Here is a 20522-nt window from a genome sequence, read left to right as displayed (position 1 = left end):
ACATTACCAAGTGCCTAATGGCATTGGAAAATGTCACGACAGAGAGAAAGTGAGCCTTTGGATATGGGAGCTACCCCAGACAAACTTCATGTGAGCCCATACAAAGAAACAGATTGCAGCCTCTGGGTCACTCTTGTATGATTCGATGGAGTCTTTTTTTATTTAGAGAAACAAATGTAGTATCACAAAGACAAGAATATCTGTAGATAAGACCATAAGACCACGAGATATAGGAACAGAATTAAGGCCATCTGGCTCATCCGGTCTGCTCCACCATTTTTTCATGGCTGATCCAATTTTCCTCTCAGCCCCAATCTCCTGTTGTCTCCCATATCCCTTCATGCCCTGACCAATCAAGAATCTATCAACCTCTGCCTTAAATATACATAAAGACAGCTGCCAGTGGCAAAGAATTCCCAGAATCACCACTCCCTGGCTAAGGAAATTCCTCCTCATCTCCATTCTAACAGGACATCCCTCTATTCTGAGGCTGTGTCCTCTGGCCTGAGACTCCCCTGCCTTAGGAAACATCCTCTCCACATCCACTCTGTCAACACCTATGCAGATGCTGGAAAGCCATAGCAACACACAAAATGCTGGAGGAAATCAGCAGACCAGCCAGCATCTGTGGAGAGGAATAAAGAGTCAACATTTCAGGCTGAGTCCCTTCATCAAGCCAGGTGCTTTGAGATCCAGCTGCTTAGAGACCGTGTTAGGAAACTGAAGCACAGCTGATGGCTTTCAGCTTGCTCCAGAAAGTGAATCAGTGATAGACAGGAGCTACAGGGAGGTAGTGACCCCGAGGCTACAGGAGACAGATAAATAGGTGACTGTCAGGAGAGGGAAGGGAGAATGTCAGATAGTGGAGAGCACCCCTGTGGTCAATCCCCCTCAACAATAAGTACCCCATTTTCAGTACTGTTGCGGGGGGAAGCAACAATGGCCGTGCCTCTGGCGCCGAGTCTGACCCTGTGGCTCAGAAGGGTAGGGAAAGGAAGAGGCTGGCAGCAGTTATAGGGAACTGTATAGTCAGAGGGACAGATAGGCAATTATGTGGATATGAAAAGGAAACATGGATGGTAGTTTGCCACCCAGGTGCCAGGGTCCGAGATGTTTCTGGACACATCCACAACATCCTGAAAAATGAGGGTGAGCAGCCAGAAGTTGTAGTACATTTTGGTACCAATGACATAGGGAAAAAAAGGGACGAGGTCCTGAAAAAACAATATAGGAAATTAGGAAGGAAGCTGAGAAGCAGGACCTCAAGGGTAGTAATATCGGGATTACTGCCTGGGCCATGCAACAGTAAGGATAGGAGTAGAATGAGGAGCCAGATAAATGCATGGCTGAAGAATTGGAGCAGGGGACAGTGATTCAGAGCTGTGGGAGTGGTTTAAACTAATATGACAGGGGGATGGGAACCAATATGATAGTGCTGAGGATGAGCCAGCTGGTTTACAAGTAGATGATGGATGTAACAGGATGTAAGGAAGGACATACATATGAACTTAATGGGTAATTTGCATCCGTCTTCACTGTGGAAGGTATTAGCAGCTTGCCAAAGGCCCGTGAGTGCCAGGGAGCCATTACTATTAAAAAGGAAAAAGTGTTGGGCAAACCCAAAGTTGGATAGGTTACCTGGACCAGATGGACCACATCCCAGAGACCTGAGAGGGTTGTTGAAGAGATATCAGACGCTTTGGTCATGATCTTTCAAGAACCGTTTGATTCTGGCATGGTCCTGGTGGACTGGAAAATTGCAAATGTCCTTCCTGTATGTTAGCAACCAGAACTGTACATGATACTCTAAATTAGACCTCATCAATGTCTTATGGAATTTTTGAACCTGACTTTATCAATCTGATGTCAGGTTCAAAAATAAAATATCACTGGAAGGAAAGTAGACTGATCTTCAATAATGCAGAAGATGAATAAAAACATTTCTTTCAGTACAACTGGAATGCGTGTGAAATTTTACCTCAATATGGATGACTGAAGTCTGGATTTCCTTCACAAAGGGTAACTTCAGAATAAAGCCCTGATTCCTTCAATAAAATTCAAACAAATCTGAATTTCAGATCTATTCGCAGGAAATGAACATTACATTCACTTGCCTGTCAAGGATACAAGGCAGAGGTCTAACCTGCTTGCAGATAGCAGTCTTAATAATCCATCCACATAGCAAAGATTTTGCAAACACTTACAGGATAAACTTTGCATTTTATCATTGAAGATATTATGATAATATGCCAAGTAGGCCAGATAACTGCCCAACCTCGCCTGGAAGGTGCTGCTTGGATGTTTGTTATTACTTCAAAGCTTTCTTTCTCTCTGTCTCTAAAAGAGGACAAAATGAGAAACCCAATCTGCTTGAATTAAATAAAACAAAATGTACCATAGAGTCAGACAGTGGCTGAGGAACAGACAGCCAGCTGGTGAGATAAAACAAGGCTTTAGTAATGAGAAATGCAGGGTCCTGATCAGCAACCCACTGAATGCTGAAAAGGTCAAATGGGAACCGAGACAGTTTTGATCTTGAGAGTTGTGATCATGTTTTTCAAACTGCAGATTACTGAAATACAAAAAAAAATTTCTTTAATATCGACTTTACACCGTGTAGTGAAATGAAGCAAAAAGCGTCGCCACTTGTGGAAAGTCGGGCAGACTCTATCAAACCGATCCTCCGTAGCTGACACTAAACTGATGTTTAACTCACAGATAACGTGGTAAGAACAAATCTGCAGGGCCCAGGGATCATCTTCATTCGATATGAGCGTTTATATGTATTAGGAATTCACTACGCTGTGTTGGAGACATGCAACAAAAAATGACATTCAATACTTATAAGGAATAAACAAATACATAAAAGTTAAATTAGAGGGTAAAGTCTGGATATAGAGTCATAGAAAATGCAGACAAGTGTGAAGTGTAGCACCAGCCAGGGTGGGTCTTACACAGTGACAGTAGGGCCCTGAGGAGTGTGGTGGGAGAAAGGGATCTGGGAATACAGGTTCATAATTCATAGAAAGTGGTGGCACATGTAGATAGGGTCATAAAGAAAGCTTTTGGCACACTGGCCTTCATAAATCAATGTATTGAGTACAGGAGTTGGTATGTTATGCAGAAGTGTAAGACATTAGCGAGGCCCAATTTGGAGTATCGTGTGCAATTTTGCCTCTTGATTTATTATTATATTTTCCATTTGAATTTTATCTTTTGCACATTGGTTGCTCGCTCATCTTTGTTCTGTGCAGCTTTTCATTGATTCCATTCATTGTTTATATATTTTCCTTTTCTATTTGCATAGTTTGTTGTCTTTTTCCGATGGGTTGTTTGTCCGTTCTGTTGACTGTGGTCTTCCATTGATTCTGTTGTGTTTCTTACTATTTATTGTGAATGCCCACGAGAAAATTGATCTTAGAGTAGCATATGGTGACATAAATATACTTTGATAGGAAACATACTTCGAACTTGGAACTACACATGGTTATTTCCAACCCTGTTCAGGCTCAATTCTGATAACAGAAACAAGGCACTCAGACCATAAGACACAGGAGCAGAATTAGGCCATTTGCCCTTCTGCGTCTGCTCTGCCATTCCATCATGGTTGATTTATGATCCCACTCAAACCCTCTCCCTATAATTTTTGCAACTCTGACGAATCAAGAATCTATCAAACTCTGCTTTTAATATATCCAATGACTTGGCCTTCAAAGCCGTCTGTGGCAATGAATTCCACAAATTCACCATCCTCTAGCTAAAGAAATTCCTCCTTACTTCTGTTCTAAGGGAATGTCCTTGTATTCTGAGGCTATGCCCTCTGGCCCTCCCACCTACTATAGGAAGCATACTCTCCACATCCACTCTATCTAGGCCTTTGCATAGATTTCAATGAGCTTTCCGCTCATTCAATAGAGTGATTGGATGTTCCAAGCATGTAGTCATCAGAGACTATTTGAGACACACGGCATTGGGAGCACTTAATAGGTAGTGGGAGCTTATCCCTAACCCCCTCCCACCCTCGGCTATAACAACCTTAAGGAATCTTAATTATCTCATATCTTAACAATAACTAATATTTTATAATGAGTGACAAGGCAGGCAATGTAATCATTATCAACATCCATAGTCAACTCCGATCAAAGAGGGCCTCAATGTTGAGATACTTTTCTTAGATTATGAGAACACTCAGTCCTCTTTTATTGTCATTTAGAAATGCATTCATGCATTAAGAAATGATACAATGTTTCTCCGGACTGATATCACAGAAAACAGGACAAACCAAAGACTAACACTGACAGAACCACATAATTATAACATATTGTTACAGCAGTGCAAAGCAATACTGTAATTTGATGAAGAACAAACCATGGGCACGGTAAAAAAAAGTCTCAGAGTGCCAAGTTGATCGACTCCCAACTCCCTGATAGCAGGTGGCAAAAGGGAGAAACTCCCTGCCATAAACCTCCAGGCACCATCAACTTGCCAATGCCTTGGAAGCAGCCGACCACAGCTGACACTGAGTCCATCTGTCCAAAAACTTCGAGCTTCCAACCAGCCTCGCCGATACAGCCTTCCGAGCGCCATCCTCTGCTGAGCACCTTTGACCTCTCCCCGGCCACTGAAACACGCAAAGCCGAGGATTTTGGGGCCTTCAGCTCCGCAGGTTCCGGTTACCACACAGTAGCAGCAGCAGCTAAGTGGGCATTTCAAAAGTTTTCCAGATGTTCCTCCGTGCTCTCACGTCGGTCTCCATCAAATCAGAACTATGCACTTTGTGATGGACTTTAATTGTGTCACCAATAAGCAGGTAATTAGAACGTGATCATGTCTGAAACAACACACATAACAATGTACTTCTCAATATCTCCAGTACGCTTGTCCCCTTTCTCCCGATGTAATGACTGCATCTCTAGGATGTTTAATTGCTCTGCAGTTTCAGAATGAGAATTGTTATCACTGGCACATGATGTAATTTGTGTTGTTTTGCCATGGTAGTACAATGCAAGTCATAAAAATTTACTGGAAGTTGCAACAATAAATAAATCGTGCAAATGAAATCTGACAAGAGACCACCTCTGCAGTGAAACTATCTAGAAGATACCTGCTTTCATATCCAAGTGAAAATGTTGTAAAGAAGTGATTTAAAGGGGAAAAGGAGCACAGTATGCCCAGACAAGATGTGGCTTTCAAGGGGGCCACCATGTATAAAGCTCACAAGGCATGCAAGGAAAGTGTATTGCCAGTAACTCTCTGCAACACCTTGGGTTAAAAGATATTACAAAGAAGAATGATAAGATTAACTTTATTTGTCACACGTACATCAAAACACAATGAAGCATGTTGTTTGTGTCAGATCAAATCAGTAAGAATGTACTGGAGGCAGCCTGCAAGTGTTGCCACACTTCCAACACCAACATAGCACGTCAACCATTTACTAACCATAACTGTACGTCTTTGGAGTCTGGGAGGAAACGGAAGCGCCTGGAGGAACCCAGACAGACACGTGTAGAATATAGAAATCCCTTACAGGCAGCAGTGGGAATCGAACGCTGATCTGTAATCACTGGTGCTGGAAATCGTGCAAACCACCACACTACCCCACTGCCCTTTGTCCTTACAGACAGTAATGGGAAACGAACCCTGATCGGTAATCACTGACACTGGAAATTGTTGTGCTAACTGTTACACTCTGCCATCAACGCTGCCTTCAACCATGTCTCCTCCATTTCACTGTATATCAGAATGACCCAATGTGGATTGGAAGTCCACTTCACCAAGCACCTACGCTCTGTACGCCAAGAAAGCGGGATATCCCAGTAGCCACCCATTTTAATTCCACTTCCCACTCCCATTCTAACATGTCAATCCATGGCCTCCTCTACTGTCGGGATGAGGCCACGCTCAGGTTGGAGGAACAACATCTTATATTCCGTCAGAGTAGCCTTGAACCTGGTGGCATGAGCATTGATTTCTTGAGCTTCTGGTAGTTGCCCCCCTTCTCCTTCACCATTCCCCACCCCTTTTCCTTCTCTCACCTCATCTCCTTGCCTGTCCATCGCCTCCCTCTGGTACTCCTCCCCCCCTTTTCTCTCTTCCATGACCTTCTGTCCTCTCTTATCAGACTCCCTCCTTCTCCAGCTCTGTATCTCTTTCACCAAACTCTCTACTTCACCCCTCCCCCTCCCGGTTTCACCTATCACCTTGTGTTTCTCCCACCCCTCCTCTCCCCACCTTTTAACTCTACTCCTCAGTTCTTTTTCTCCAGTCCTGCTGAAGGGTCTCAGCCCGAAATGTTGATTGTTCTGTTTTCCACAGATGCTGCCTGACCTGCTGAGTTCCTCCAGCATTTCGTGTGTGTTGTTTAGATTTCCAGCATCGGCAGATCTTCTCTTGTTTGTGACTGGATTACAATGTAGCACCTTGGTTTTATAACGTCGTGTCACAGAGCAATGGACCACAAATACAGAACACCCACATGACTCCCATTAGTACCTGCTAAGTACCTTCATCGTCATGCATATCTGCCTGGCCATTCCTGAATACCACCTAACTCTGGTTTTGAATTTGTAACAGAAAAAACTAAAACATCAGAGGAATCCTGACATGATGAATCGACAATTAATTATTTTCAGAAAGGGTTACATTCATTTCAAATTATTGGTTATAATACCGTTATACCATCGTACATTGCATGCTATAGGCTCCATCCATCTGGATCTCTGTGTTGGATAAACACACTTCCATCGTGTCAGTAACACGGCCAACAGAACACAGAACGTTACAGCACAGTTCAGACATTTCAGCCAACAATGTTGTGCCAGACTCATTACCTACTCCAAGATCAATCCAACCCTTCCCCTCCACATTTTTCATTTCCTCCCTGTGCCTATCTAAGAGTTTCTTAAACGTCCCTAATGTATCTGCCTCTACCATCACCCCTGGTGGCGTGTTCCACACACCCACCACTCTCTGTGTAAAACACCTAAATCTGATATTTCTCCCTATAATTCCCTCCAATCACTTTAACATTATACGCTTGCCTATCAGCCATTCCCACCTGGGAAAAAAGTCTCTGGCTGCCCACTCGATCTATGTCTCTAATCATCTTACACACCTCTCTCAAATCATCTCTCATCCTCTTTCCCCAAAGAGAAAAAACCCTAGCTTATTCAGTCTTTCCTCACTAATCCTGACAGCATCCTGGTAAATCTCCCCTGCACCCTCTCTAAAGCTTCCACATCATTCCTATAATGAGGCAACCAGAACTGAACACAGTTGTGGTCGAACCAGGGTTTTACAGAGCTGCAATGTTTTACTTCATAACTCTTGAACTCAATACTCTGATCCTTTGGAAAGTTGGAAAAGGTTCCTGTTGAGGAACAAGCAATGAACAAGATGTTTCTATTTGTTGTCCTGGTCTCATGATCAGAAACCTTACCAGACGTTACATATGTGAAACAACAAAAAGCTGGAGAAACTCAGCAGGTCGAGCAGCAGTTATGGAGGCAATGAGATTGTTGATGTGTTAAGTCAAGCCCCTGCCTCAGGACTGGAAGTGGAGATGGGAAATGGCTAATAATAGGGAGAAGGGGAGCAATAGGGCAAGGGGCAATATATCACTTACCGGCAGCAGACACTTCCTGTCACAATCCACTGCTACAGTTCAAAGTAAAATTTATTTTCAAGATACAGATATGTTAACATATGCTATCCTGAGATTCATTTTCTGGCAGGCAATAACAGGAAAATAAAGAAATACCATGATATTTAAAAGGAACTATACATAAACAAAGACTAACAAACAAGAATAGACCGAGAACATGAGGTTAATAAGTCCTTGAAAACAAGTCCTCAGGTCATAGAATCAGTTCAGAGTTAGTCATAGAGTCATAGAACACTACAGCAAGGAAACAGGCCCTTCAGCCCATCTAGTCCATGCCAAACTGTTATTCTGCCCAGTCTCTTCAATGTGGTGAAGTTGTTTCCTATTGTGAGGGAGTCCAGGACTAGAGGACATAGTGTCAGAATTGAAGGACACCCTTTCAGAACAGAGATGAGGGGGAATTCCTTTAGCCAGAGACTGGTGAATCTGTGGAATTCATTGGCACACATAGCTGAACATGCCAAGTCAATGGGTATATTGAAAGCAGAGGTTGATAGGTTCTTGATTAGTCAGGGCATCAAGGGTTAAAGGGAGAAGGCAGGAGACTGCGGTTGAGAAGGATTATAAATCAGACATGATGGAATAGCAAAGCAGACTCAATGGGCTGAATGGCCTAACTGTGCTCCTATATCTTATGGTTTTATTAACAGACACACTGCACATTCGTCATGAACAGGCAGAAGCTGGATCAAAAAGATTTTGATCAACCACTTTTACTGTTCATTCATGGTAGAACAAGGAGAAAACATTTGGCAAGCTGGAAACCATAAATAATTTAAAGATCCATGCTGGGACATTGATTTTACCAACACTGAGATCTATACATTGATTTCCACGTGCTGCTCTTTTGAAGATGGACCATACCAATAAAGATCGCAGCATCTGTGCGTTGTGCACCGTAGTGCAAGATGCTGTTCCTGTTACCCCAGCGAACAGACCATTTCCGAGTGTGGGACCCCATCATTATTCCGCACAGTTACATTAGCTGGTACACCTTGCATGGTCTATTCACTTGACTCCAGTCACTGACCTTCATTAGCACGGTGCGTTTCGATGAGATTGCGGGGTTTGTTATGTCAATTTAAGTTTTAATTAAATCACAAATACAATACATTTCAAATCTATTCAGAATCAGGTTTGTTATCACTGACATACAGTGTATCTGTACTTCTAACTTTATTTTGATATAATTCTTTCTTCTGTATGATTGTTGAATGCTGTTGTTTTCCGTTGCACTCTGACCAACACACTGCAGCAAATTCAAATTTTAAAGTAAGTTTATTGATTGTCTCTCTCTCTATCTATATGCAATGCTGAGATTAACTTTCTTCAAAGATTAAAAAGATTCAAAGTGTATTTATCAAAGTATGTATGTAGTATACAACCCTGAGATTTGTCTTCCCTCACCCATAGGCAGTCACTAAACAAGAAAAACAAACAAAACCATGGAATCTGTTCAAAGAAAGACATCAACCTCCCCACCTACAAAAAAAACAAAAGCGCAGAACATAGAACACAAAATGAAAAGAGTCCAGGTATATTCAGTTTGGCTCAGGTCGTCATCTGCAAGCTGTTGGTGGCCATTCTCAATAAATTCACAATAGAACAATGACCGTAACAGAATCGATGACAGACTCATCAAACACAGGGGTGTTCAACCAACGTGCAAAAGACAACAAATCGTGCAAGTACAAAAAGAAAGAAATAATAATAAATAAACAATAAATATCAAGAATAAACATGAGATGAAAGGTTCTTGAAAGTGAGTCCATTGGTTGTGGGAACAGTTCAGTGATGGGGCGAGTGAAGTGACTGAGTTATCTCTTCTTACATGTATACGGTGAATAATGTTGATCCTAGATCCTTGAAATGCGTTTTGTGACAGTCGTACAGCGCAATGCATAAAAGACACGACAAAGTGAAATGAGTTAGGGTTCAAGAGTCTGATAGTCACGGGAAGAAACTGTTTTTTTAAATTTATTTCAAGATACAGCACAGAACAGGTCCTTCTGACCCTACAAGCCACGGTGCCCAGCAATCTCCCAATTTAACACCAGCTTTATCACAGGACAACTTACCATGACCAATTAACCTACCAACTGGGACATCTTTGGACTGTGCTCACTGCTATGTACAATAAGTAAATTGTAGTGATGCTCTTATGTCTTGTACCGCACTACTGCTACAAGGCAACAAACGTCAATCTATGTAGCAATAACAAACCCGATTTGGACACTGATGGGGGAGTAAGGAGGTATGTTTCTGAAGAGTTCTAGATTACGAGTGTAATCAAGCAGGCTTTTACACACAAATGCTTGAGGAACTCTGGAACACTCCCTCCCACCCCTCCACACACAAAAGAGTTAGCACAGTGTTATTTACATTGTCAGGTTGGTGGCATGGTAGGGTGGTGATTAACACAATGCTTTACAGTGGGTTCAATTCCGGCTGCTGTCTATAAAGAGCTTGTACGTTCTCACTGGGTTTCCTCCCACAGCCCAAAGACATACCAGTAGGTAGGTTAACTGGTCATTGTAAATTGAACTGTGGTTAAGCTTGTGTTAAATCGGGGAATGTTGGGTGGTGTGGCTTGAAGGGCAATGAGGGCCTATTCCATCCTGTATCTCAATAAATAAAAGGATGAGAAATTTTGTTAGGAGACAAAGAGATATAGAGAAAGGCAAGCAAGTGTTTGGTCAAGCAGACTTAGAGCCGAATGGTGGCTCCTGTTCCAAATACTTTAAAACACATAAATATAACATTCTGGCTTGATTGTAGGGTTTTTACTGGTATGATTCAATATTAGCAATGCAGATCCCATTAAACCTACTAAAGTTAAACGCAGCATTTTGCAACCACCTTGCCCACTCATTTCAACCAGGCTGCACAAACAAATAGGGGAAAATCTTCAAGTCACAATTTACAGAAAGTCACGACCTACATTCCCTGGGATCCTGTAACATACAACTCCAACCTCCTGTAGCAAATAAAGTGGCCACTGAGTGAACACTCGTGGTCTTCTGCTACTGTAACCCATCCATCTCCAGGTGTGATGTGCTGTGCATTCAGAGATGCTTTTCGGCACACCATTGTTGTAACGTGTGGTTACTGTTGCCTTCCCGTCAGCTTAGGTCCTTACGGACTCTTGATCTCACAATCTACCTCGTTATGATCTTGCAATTTATTGTTAATCTGATCTGCACTTTCTCTGTTGCTGTTTACCTCACTTACTGGGGGTTCAGTCTACTTGACCTTTCTCTGCAGGACAAACCTACCGTTCAGGAAATCAATTTTGTGAACAGTGGCTGCTCTGAGTATGTCCCTACTCAGGTGGGGAGATCAGAGCTGTTTCTAACATGCCAAGAACAGTCTCACCACGATTCTTATATACTCAATTGCCACTTTATGAGCTACCTCCTGTACGTGATGAAATGGCCACATTAGTGTGCGCATGTTAGCTGAGCTTTGCTGCTGTGGCCTATCCACTTCAAGGTTCAACATGTTGTGCATTCAGAGATGCTCTTCTGCACACCACTGTTGTAACGTGTGTTTATTTGAGTTGCTGTCACCTTCCTGTCAGCTTGAACCAGTCTTGCTATTCTCCTCTGATCTCTCTCATTAACAAGGCATTTTCATCCACAGAACTGGGGCTCACTGAATGCTTTTTGTTTTTTTTGCACCAATCTCTGTAAACTCTAGAGACTGCTATGCATGAAAATCCCAGAAGATCAGCAGTTTCTGAGATATTCAAACCAACCCAAATGGCACCAACAATCATCCCACGATCAAAGTCACTTGGATCATATTCCTTCCCCATTCTGATGTTTGGTCTGAACAACAACTGAGCCCCTAGACCATGTCTGTGTGCGTTTCTGCACTGAGTTGCTGCCACATGACTGGCTGATTAGATATTTGCACGTTACAGGTGTATCTAACAAAGACACAACAGAGTGTAGGTGCTTAAACAGAATTGCTGCCATGAAACTGACCAATAGAAAAATAATTCAAGTGAAAACCTGTTTGTGAGAGTTTATTAAGGCAGTTATATCATTACCATCAAAGAGTTATCAGGGCATTGCTTGCCGATGGGAAAATCCATGTAACCCACTGGTCACTACGACAACTTTGCATGCATTGCCTTCTTTGGTGATGTTAAGTAGCTCCTGAGTAATACAGCGAAGTACAGCCACAGCACATCTTACAGCAAGTTCCTCTTTCAGATCACGTTTACCACATTAAAGTAATAAACTAATTGTTCATAATAACAAATTAATGTCTGCAAATTAAAAATAAACTCATAATGGGTCAGAGTAATTTGCCATTACAATATCATTCCTGGACATGCTTCGTGTTTGATAAGATGTATTTAATTCAGATCTAATGACTGAAGTATGAAAGAAGGGAGATGAACCTGACCCACTTCTCCTTTGCAAGTCTGTCACCTTATTTGTAAAACCTAACTGTAATTTACATACAAATTATAACTAATGGTTAGTTTTACAATGTGCAATGATAATTGATTTTGCCAGTAAACAGCATGAATGCCAACTATATAGAAATAAATACTATCCATTTTAACATATGAAATACAAAATTTTCACTGGTACAACAAAAATTGAAAGCAAGTTCTCCATACCCCCCCAACCTTTAAAGGAAACTTGTTTTAAGAAAGATTATCTCCAGACTTCTAACATTACACGGGTTCATACTGCCATCTACTGGTGTTTCATCTTTAAAGGAGGATATAAGATTTTAGTGTCTCAGCCTGAAATATTGACTCCTCTTCATTCCTTTCCATACATAGATGCTGCCTGACCCGCTGCGTTCTTCCAGCATTCTGCGTGCGCTACGTAAGATTTCAAGATATGGGTGTCACGGTAGCCTAGCGGTCAGCACAATGGTATTATAGTCCCAGGTGTTCCAGAGCTCAGAGTTCAATTCTGGTGCCATTCCGTAAGGAGTCTCTGTACGTCCTCCCCACGGAATGCATGGCTTTTCCCCAAGTTCCCTGGCTTCCTCCCGCAGTCCACAGACATACCAGGTCATTGTAAATTGTCCCATGGTTAGGTTAGGGTTAATAGGGCTTGTTGGGGGTTACAGGATGGTGTGACTCGAGGGTCAGAAGGGACTTACTCTGAGCCGTAAATAGATTAAAGATTTAAGTTTATTTGTCATGTGTACATTGAAACATAGAGTGAAAAGTGTTGTGTGTGTTAACAACCAACACACCAAAGGTGTGCTGGGGTTAACCTGTAAGATACCAGCGTATGCCCAAAATATTCAGCAGAACCGAACAGAGCGCAACAAGCAACAGCAACCCTACTGCTCCCTCCCTCCCTCCCACCCACAGGATGCTGGAGGAACTCAGCAAGCCAGGCAGCATCTGTGGAGGGAATAAACAGTCAACATTTTGGGAAATGAAACGTTAACTCTATTTCCCTCCATAGCTGCTGCCTGACTTTAATTAGTTTAGAGTTACCATCGTTGCACAGGTCTTTCCGGCCCAACAAGCATGTGCTGCTCAAATACAAACGTGACTAATTAACCCACTAAGCTGTTCACTTTTGCAGTGAGGGAGGAAACTAGAGCTCAGACCATACGAAGTAGGAGCAGAATTAGGCCATTTGGCCCATTGAGTCTGCTCCATCATTTCATCATGGCGATCCAACTGGTCTCTCAGCCCCAATCTCCCACCTTCTCCATGTATCCCTTCATGCCCTGACCAATCAAGAACGTATCAACCTCTGCCTTAAATATGCATAAAGACTTGGCTTCCACAGCTGCCTGTAGCAAAGAATTCCACAGACTCACCACTCTCTGGCTAAAGAAATTCCTCCACATCTCTGTTCTAAAAAGATGCCCCTCCATTCTGAGGCTGTGTCCTCTGGTAGACTCCCCCACCATTGGAGACATCCTCTCCACATCCACTCTATCTCCATTCGCTAGGTTTCAATGAGCATCTGGAGGAAACCCACGTGGTCACAAAAGGAATGTATAAACGTCTCACAGAGAGCTACGAGTCACTGGCACTGGAATTGCACTGCGCTAAACACTACACTACCATGCTGTCCCAATTTCCTCAGGCATTTCGTGTGTTGCTCAAAATATCCAGCATCTGCAGAATCCCCTGTGCATCTTATAAGGGCAGACTGCTATACAGCTAAAATAGTCTCTTATGACCCTATCCATTTGTAAAGAAACAAGGACGCGTACTGGAACTTTCAATACGCAATTGCTAGTATGTTATATAACAATTACATTATGTTGAAATGGTATTGACTCCCGTGTTTTCTTTTTCAGAATTGGATAAAAACTGTGAATTGCACCTGTGAGGTGAAAGGAAATGGCAAGATGCTGGGACAGTGTTGGTCACCGATACCTGCAGCCCCACTTCCAGCACCAACAACTTACTAACCCTAACCTTATATCTTTGGAAATTCGGTGGAAACTGGGGCACCCCAAGGAAACCCACACAGACACGGGAGAACTTACAAACTCAAGTTCAAGTTCATTTCCATTCAACTGCACACCGCCAAAGGAAACAATGTTCCTCTGGATAAAAGTGCACAACACACGCAACAAATAAAGTAATATTTCCACAATTAAATGCATTAATGACCCAAGTCAAAAGGAAGACAGTATAAGCCATGAACATTTTATACATAATGAGACCTGGATGTCAGCAGGGAGTTCAGTAGTCTCATGGCCTGGGGGAAGAAGCTGTTTCTCACCCTAACCCTTCTTGTGCTAATACTAAGGTACTTTCTGCTTGATGGTGAGGGGTCAAAGATTGTTGGATGGATTGGGAGGGATCATTGAGAATGCCAAGGGCCCTGCCGTAGTCCAGATAAATATCTCAGATGGGTGGAGGACAGTCCCTGATGATCCACTCAGTGGTGCTCACAATCATTTGTAGGCACTTGTGGTCGGATGCCTTGCAATTCCTGTACCAGATGGTGACTCTCCCGATGGTGCTGTTGTAAAAAACTGGTGTAAAAGCGCTGTAACAGTTTCTCTGTAGCAGCAATGTTTGGGTTATGGCTGGAGATAACAGGACTACAGTTATGCATGTTAGCCAATCGGAGATTGTTGCTTTGTCTTGTGTATCTGGAAGTATGTGTCTGATATGAGTTCCGAGCATATCTAGCAAGGTCCAATTAACCCTCTCAGGCTGGGGATCCTGGAGATCAGCAAGAAGAGCAGGTGGAATCAACGTATTGGGCATCTGGTTCACGGTTACAACTGTGCTCAAAATGAAGCTACTGGGTACTCGCCATATTACCTGATGTTTGGGCGCGAGGCGAGGTTGCTCATTGACCTTTGTTTTGGGACTGACGAGGGTGACTTACCACCGAAGCCTTATCTGAAGTACTGGCCCGGGAGCCGGAACATTGATGCAGATGCTTTGTCCCGACAGGTGCATGAGGGACTGGACAGGGACGAGGAGTGGGAGAGCGTTCCTGCCCCGGGGGTGTAGGCCATGTGTCAGTTTGCCATCACCGTGAAGGCAGAGGAAAAGGAGGGGCAGGATCGAGCGGTGGATCAACTAGGGGCTTCTGATGAAGCCATACCCCAAGCTTACTGTAACCTGACTGCTCTGAAGACAAATCAGCTGCCGGAATTGAGTCCTGGGGAAGTGGCAGCTGCTCAGCGAGATGATCCGGGCATTGGCGCTATTTGGTCCGTGGTTGAAAAGGGAGACATGGCTCAGGCGGAGAAGACGAAACACGCTTCGATGTCTCCATTACTGAAAGAATGGCCTCGGTTGGATTTGAAGAACCAGATGTTATACCGGGTCACGTCACCCCTAGACCGACCTCGGCGTCGCCAGCTGGTTCTGCCGAGAAGTATCGGAAGATTGCATTGAGGTTACTTCATGATGATTATGGACACTTAGAGGTGGAAAAGACCTTTGGATTCCTCAGGGACCGGTTTTACTGGCCCCGAATGAAGTCAGAGGTCGAAGAATACTGCAAGTCGTGCATTCGCTGCATACGGCGGAAGACCCTGCCTACGTGGGCAGCTCCTTTGTCCCACTTGCAGAGTGCAGGGCCCCTGGACCTGGTGTGTATGAATTTCCTGTCCATGGAACCAGATGCCAGCAACACGAGCCGGGCAAGCCTGAGGGTTACACTGGTTAGAATGGGGGAGCGGGGGACCTCATTTGTCTCTATAGCCTCAGGAAGTGCAGACACTGCTGTGCTTTCTTGACCAGAGAAGTGCTAAAGAGGAATTTCTTGCAGACAGCAGTGGAAATTGAACCCTGACCACTGGTGTGGTAAAGCGTTATGCTGTCCAGCAAGCTATCATGCCACTCCACAACTTTTCACTGTCTTAAATACACATGACAGTAATTAATTAATATTAATAGCTTTTCAGAACAATACATTTTTGTCATTTTGACTTTGTCTATTAATTCTTGCATCATTTCCCCTCACCCTAACAACTTTTACCAAGGCTGAAAATGTCTGTGATTATTTCAACAAAACTCCAATATTAATGTTGCCCAAGTGCAACAATATCCTTTCAAACATCTTTCATTGCAAGGAGCAGCCGTTTGAGAATCACATGGTCCAGATTAGACAGGCCCCAATTCATTACACCCCTGAACAACACTCAAGCTGTGCCAGGAGCACGTGTAATTTAGCCGACCTTGCTGGATTCACCAAGGTCAACTCCCCACTTCAATTCCACGAATGCATTTGCATATGCAGTAATCCCAAAGCCATTTTCCAGGGGGCTGTGGAATCATTCCCTCCTGTCCTAACCTAATCTGCTTTCTGATTTCAGAATATTACTGCCCGTTGGGTAAAAGATAATTGAATCAGAATCAGAATCAGGTTTAATATCACTGACATATTGTTGTTGTGAAACTTATTGTTTTGTGGCAGCAGTACAACGCAATATATAATAATAAAAATTGTCAATTACTGTAAGAAGTGTAAATGATAAGTAGAGCAAAAAGAGAAAAAAAAAGTCATGAGGTCACGTTCATGGGTTCAATGTCCATTCAGAAATCTGATGGCAGAGGGGAGGAAGCTGTTCCTGAATCATTGAGCGTGTGCCTTCAGGCTCCTGTACCTCCTTCCTGATTGCCCAAGCTTAGTAGAATTATGTGTGACTGTCATTTATTTAAAATTTATTGTAAGCGATCATGTTTCTTTCTAATAATTTAGCATGCATGAACAGAATTGGCTGAATAATATTCAATTAAACTAAATGGGAAACATCAAATGAAACTTCTATGGTTGTTAGTGACATTCAGGTCACCTGTTTTCAATGTATGGGGAATAAAAATTATGACTGGCCAGAGGTTACACATAGAACGTCACCAGTGGAACCCGGGTGCTCCATTTTCCTCCCACATTCAAAGGCTGTATGGGCTAGGTTCAGAGAGTTCGGGGCATGGTATGTTGGTGTCAGGAGCATGGCGACACTTGTAGGCTGCCCAAAGCAGTCCTCGCTGATTTGAAATGATGCATTTCATTGCATACATATGACAAATAAAGCTAATCTTTATAAAACTAGATAAGACGAAGAGCATATCTACATGAAACACTGTCGCAGGAAAGCCGCATCCATCATCAGAGACCCTCACCACCCAGGTCATGTTTTCTGCTCGCTGCTGCCATCGGGTAGAAGGTACAAGAGCCTCAGGTCTCACACCACCAGGTTCAAGAACAGTTTCCACCCTCAACCATCAGGCTCTTGAACAAAAGGGGATAACTCCACTCACTTTGTATCATCACTGAAATTTTCCCACAACCAATGACTTCATTTTTAGGTCTCTTTACCTTGTTATTTTGTGTTTTTGTTATTTATTGCTATTTATTTGTATTTGCATTTGCACAGTTTGTTGTCTCTGCACTCTGGTTGATCTTTCATTGATCCTGTTATAGAAACTATAGAAACCATAGAAACTACAGCACAGAAACAGGCCTTTTGGCCCTTCTTGGCTGTGCCGAACCATTTTCTGCCTAGTCCCACTGACCTGCACACGGACCATATCCCTCCATACACCTCCCATCCATGTATCTGTCCAATTTATTCTTAAATGTTAAAAAAGAACCCGCATTTACCACCTCGTCTGGCAGCTCATTCCATACTCCCACCACTCTCTGTGTGAAGAAGCCCCCCCTAATGTTCCCTTTAAACTTTTCCCCCCTCACCCTTAGCCCATGTCCTCTGGTTTTTTTTCTCCCCTTGCCTCAGTGGAAAAAGCCTGCTTGCATTCACTCTATCTATACCCATCATAATTTTATATACCTCTATCAAATCTCCCCTCATTCTTCTACGCTCCAGGGAATAAAGTCCTAACCTATTCAACCTTTCTCTGTAACTGAGTTTCTCAAGTCCCGGCAACATCCTTGTAAACCTTCTCTGCACTCTTTCAACCTTATTTATATCCTTCCTGTAATTTGGTGACCAAATCTGAACACAATACTCCAGATTCGGCCTCACCAATGCGTTACACAACCTCACCATAACATTCCAGCTCTTACACTCAATACTTTGATTAATAAAGGCCAATGTACCAAAAGCTCTCTTTACGACCCTGTCTACCTGTGACGCCACTTTTAGGGAACTTTGTATCTGTATTCCCAGATCCCTCTGTTCCACTACACTCCTCAGTGCCTTACCATTAACCCTGTATGTTCTACCTTGGTTTGTCCTTCCAACGTGCAATACCTCACACTTGTCTGCATTAAACTCCATCTGCCATTTTTCAGCCCATTTTTCCAGCTGGTCCAAGTCCCTCTGCAGGCTCTGAAAACCTTCCTCGCTGTCTACTACACCTCCAATCTTTGTATCATCAGCAAATTTGCTGATCCAATTTACCACATTATCATCCAGATCATTGATATAGATGACAAATAACAATGGACCCAGCACTGATCCCTGTGGCACACCACTAGTCAAGACCTCCACTCAGAAAAGCAATTCTCTACTACCACTCTTTGGCTTCTTCCATTGAGCCAATGTCTAATCCAATTTACCACCTCTCCATGTATACCTAGCGACTGAATTTTCCTAACTAACCTCCCATGCGGGACCTTGTCAAAGGCCTTTCTGAAGTCCATGTAGACAATATCCACTGCCTTCCCTTCATCCACTTTCCTGGTAACTTCCTCGAAAAACTCCAATAGATTGGTCAAACATGACCTGCCACGCACAAAGTCATGTTGACTCTCCCTAATAAGTCCCTGTCTATCCAAATGCTTGTAGATTCTGTCTCTTAGTACTCCCTCCAATAACTTACCTACTACCGACATTAAACTTACTGGCCCATAATTTCCCGGATTACTTGTCGATCCTTTTTTAAACAACGGAACAACATGAGCCACTCTCCAATCCTCCGGCACCTCACCTGTAGACAGCAACATTTTAAATATTTCTGCCAGGGCCTCTGCAATTTCAACACCAGTCTCCTTCAAGGTCCGAGGGAACACCCTGTCAGGTCCCGGGGATTTATCCACTTTAATTTTCCTCAAGACAGCAAGGACCTCCTCCTTTTCGATCTGTACAGTTTCCATGATCTCACTACTTGTTTCCCCTAATTCCATAGACTCATGCCAGTTTCCTTAGTAAATACAGACGCAAAAAACCTATTTAAGATCTCCCCCATTTCCTTTGGTTCCACACATAGCCGACCACTCTGATCTTCAAGGGGACCAATCCTTTTGCTCTTAATATACTTGTAAAAGCTCTTTGGATTATCCTTCACTTTGACTGCCAAGGCAACCTCATGTCTCCTTTTAGCCCTCCTGATTTCTTTCTTAGGTATTTTCTTGCACTTCTTATACTCCTCAAGCACCTTATTTACTCCCTGCTTCCTATACATGTCATACAACTCCCTCTTCTTCTTTATCAGAGTTGCAATGTCCCTTGAGAACCAAGGTTCCTTATTCCTATTCACTTTGCCTTTAATCCTGACAGGAACATACAAATTCTGCACTCTCAAAATTTCTCCTTTGAAGGCTTCCCACCTACCGATCACATCCTTGCCAGAGAACAACCTGTCCCAATCCACGCTTTTTAGATCCTTTCTCATTTCTTCAAATTTGGCCTTCTTCCAGTTCAGAACCTCAACCCTAGGACCAGATCTATCCTTGTCCATGATCAAGTTGAAACTAATGGTGTTATGATCACTGGAACCAAAGTGCTCCCCTACCCAGACTTCCTTCACTTGTCCTAACTCGTTTCCTAACAGGAGATCCAATATTGCATCCCCTATAGTTGGTCCCTCTATATATTGATTTAGAAAACTTTCCTGAACACATTTTACAAACTCTAGACCATCTAGACCCCTAACAGTATGAGAGTCCCAGTCAATATATGGAAAATTAAAATCCCCTACCACCACAACTTTATGTTTCCTGCAGTTGCTTGCTATTTCCCTGCAGATTTGCTCTTCCAATTCTCCTTGACTATTGGGTGGTCTGTAATACAATCCCACTAATGTGGCCATACCTTTCCTGTTTCTCAGCTCCACCCATAAGGACTCAGTAGACAAGCCCTCTAATCTGTCCTGCCTGAGCACTGCTGTAATATTTTCCCTAACAAGCAATGCTACTCCCCCACCTTTCATTCCACTGCCTCGATCACATCTGAAACATCAGAACCCTGGAATATTAAGCTGCCAGTCCTGCCCCTCCTGTAGCCAAGTTTCACTAATTGCTATAACATCATAATTCCACGTGTCAATCCACACCCTCAACTCATCCACCTTCCCCGCAATACTCCTAGCATTGAAATATATACACCTCAGAAGATTTTTACCACCACTCACAACCTTTCTATTAGCGGATTTGCTTGAACTTTTAACAACATTTATTTTCACCCCAGCCACACTGTC

General features: G+C 43.1%; 1 protein-coding gene across 2 annotated transcripts in view; it reads right to left on the bottom strand.

Moving 5' to 3' along the window:
- The window catches only part of klhl32 (kelch-like family member 32), a 283337-nt gene that overhangs the window by 156631 nt on the left and 106184 nt on the right, over positions 1-20522 (bottom strand). The gene's annotated exons all lie outside the window — the stretch shown is intronic.

Source organism: Mobula birostris, chromosome 2, assembly GCF_030028105.1.
Source record: "Mobula birostris isolate sMobBir1 chromosome 2, sMobBir1.hap1, whole genome shotgun sequence".
Lineage (NCBI taxonomy): Eukaryota > Metazoa > Chordata > Chondrichthyes > Myliobatiformes > Myliobatidae > Mobula > Mobula birostris.
This window is presented reverse-complemented; position numbering and strand designations above follow the sequence as displayed.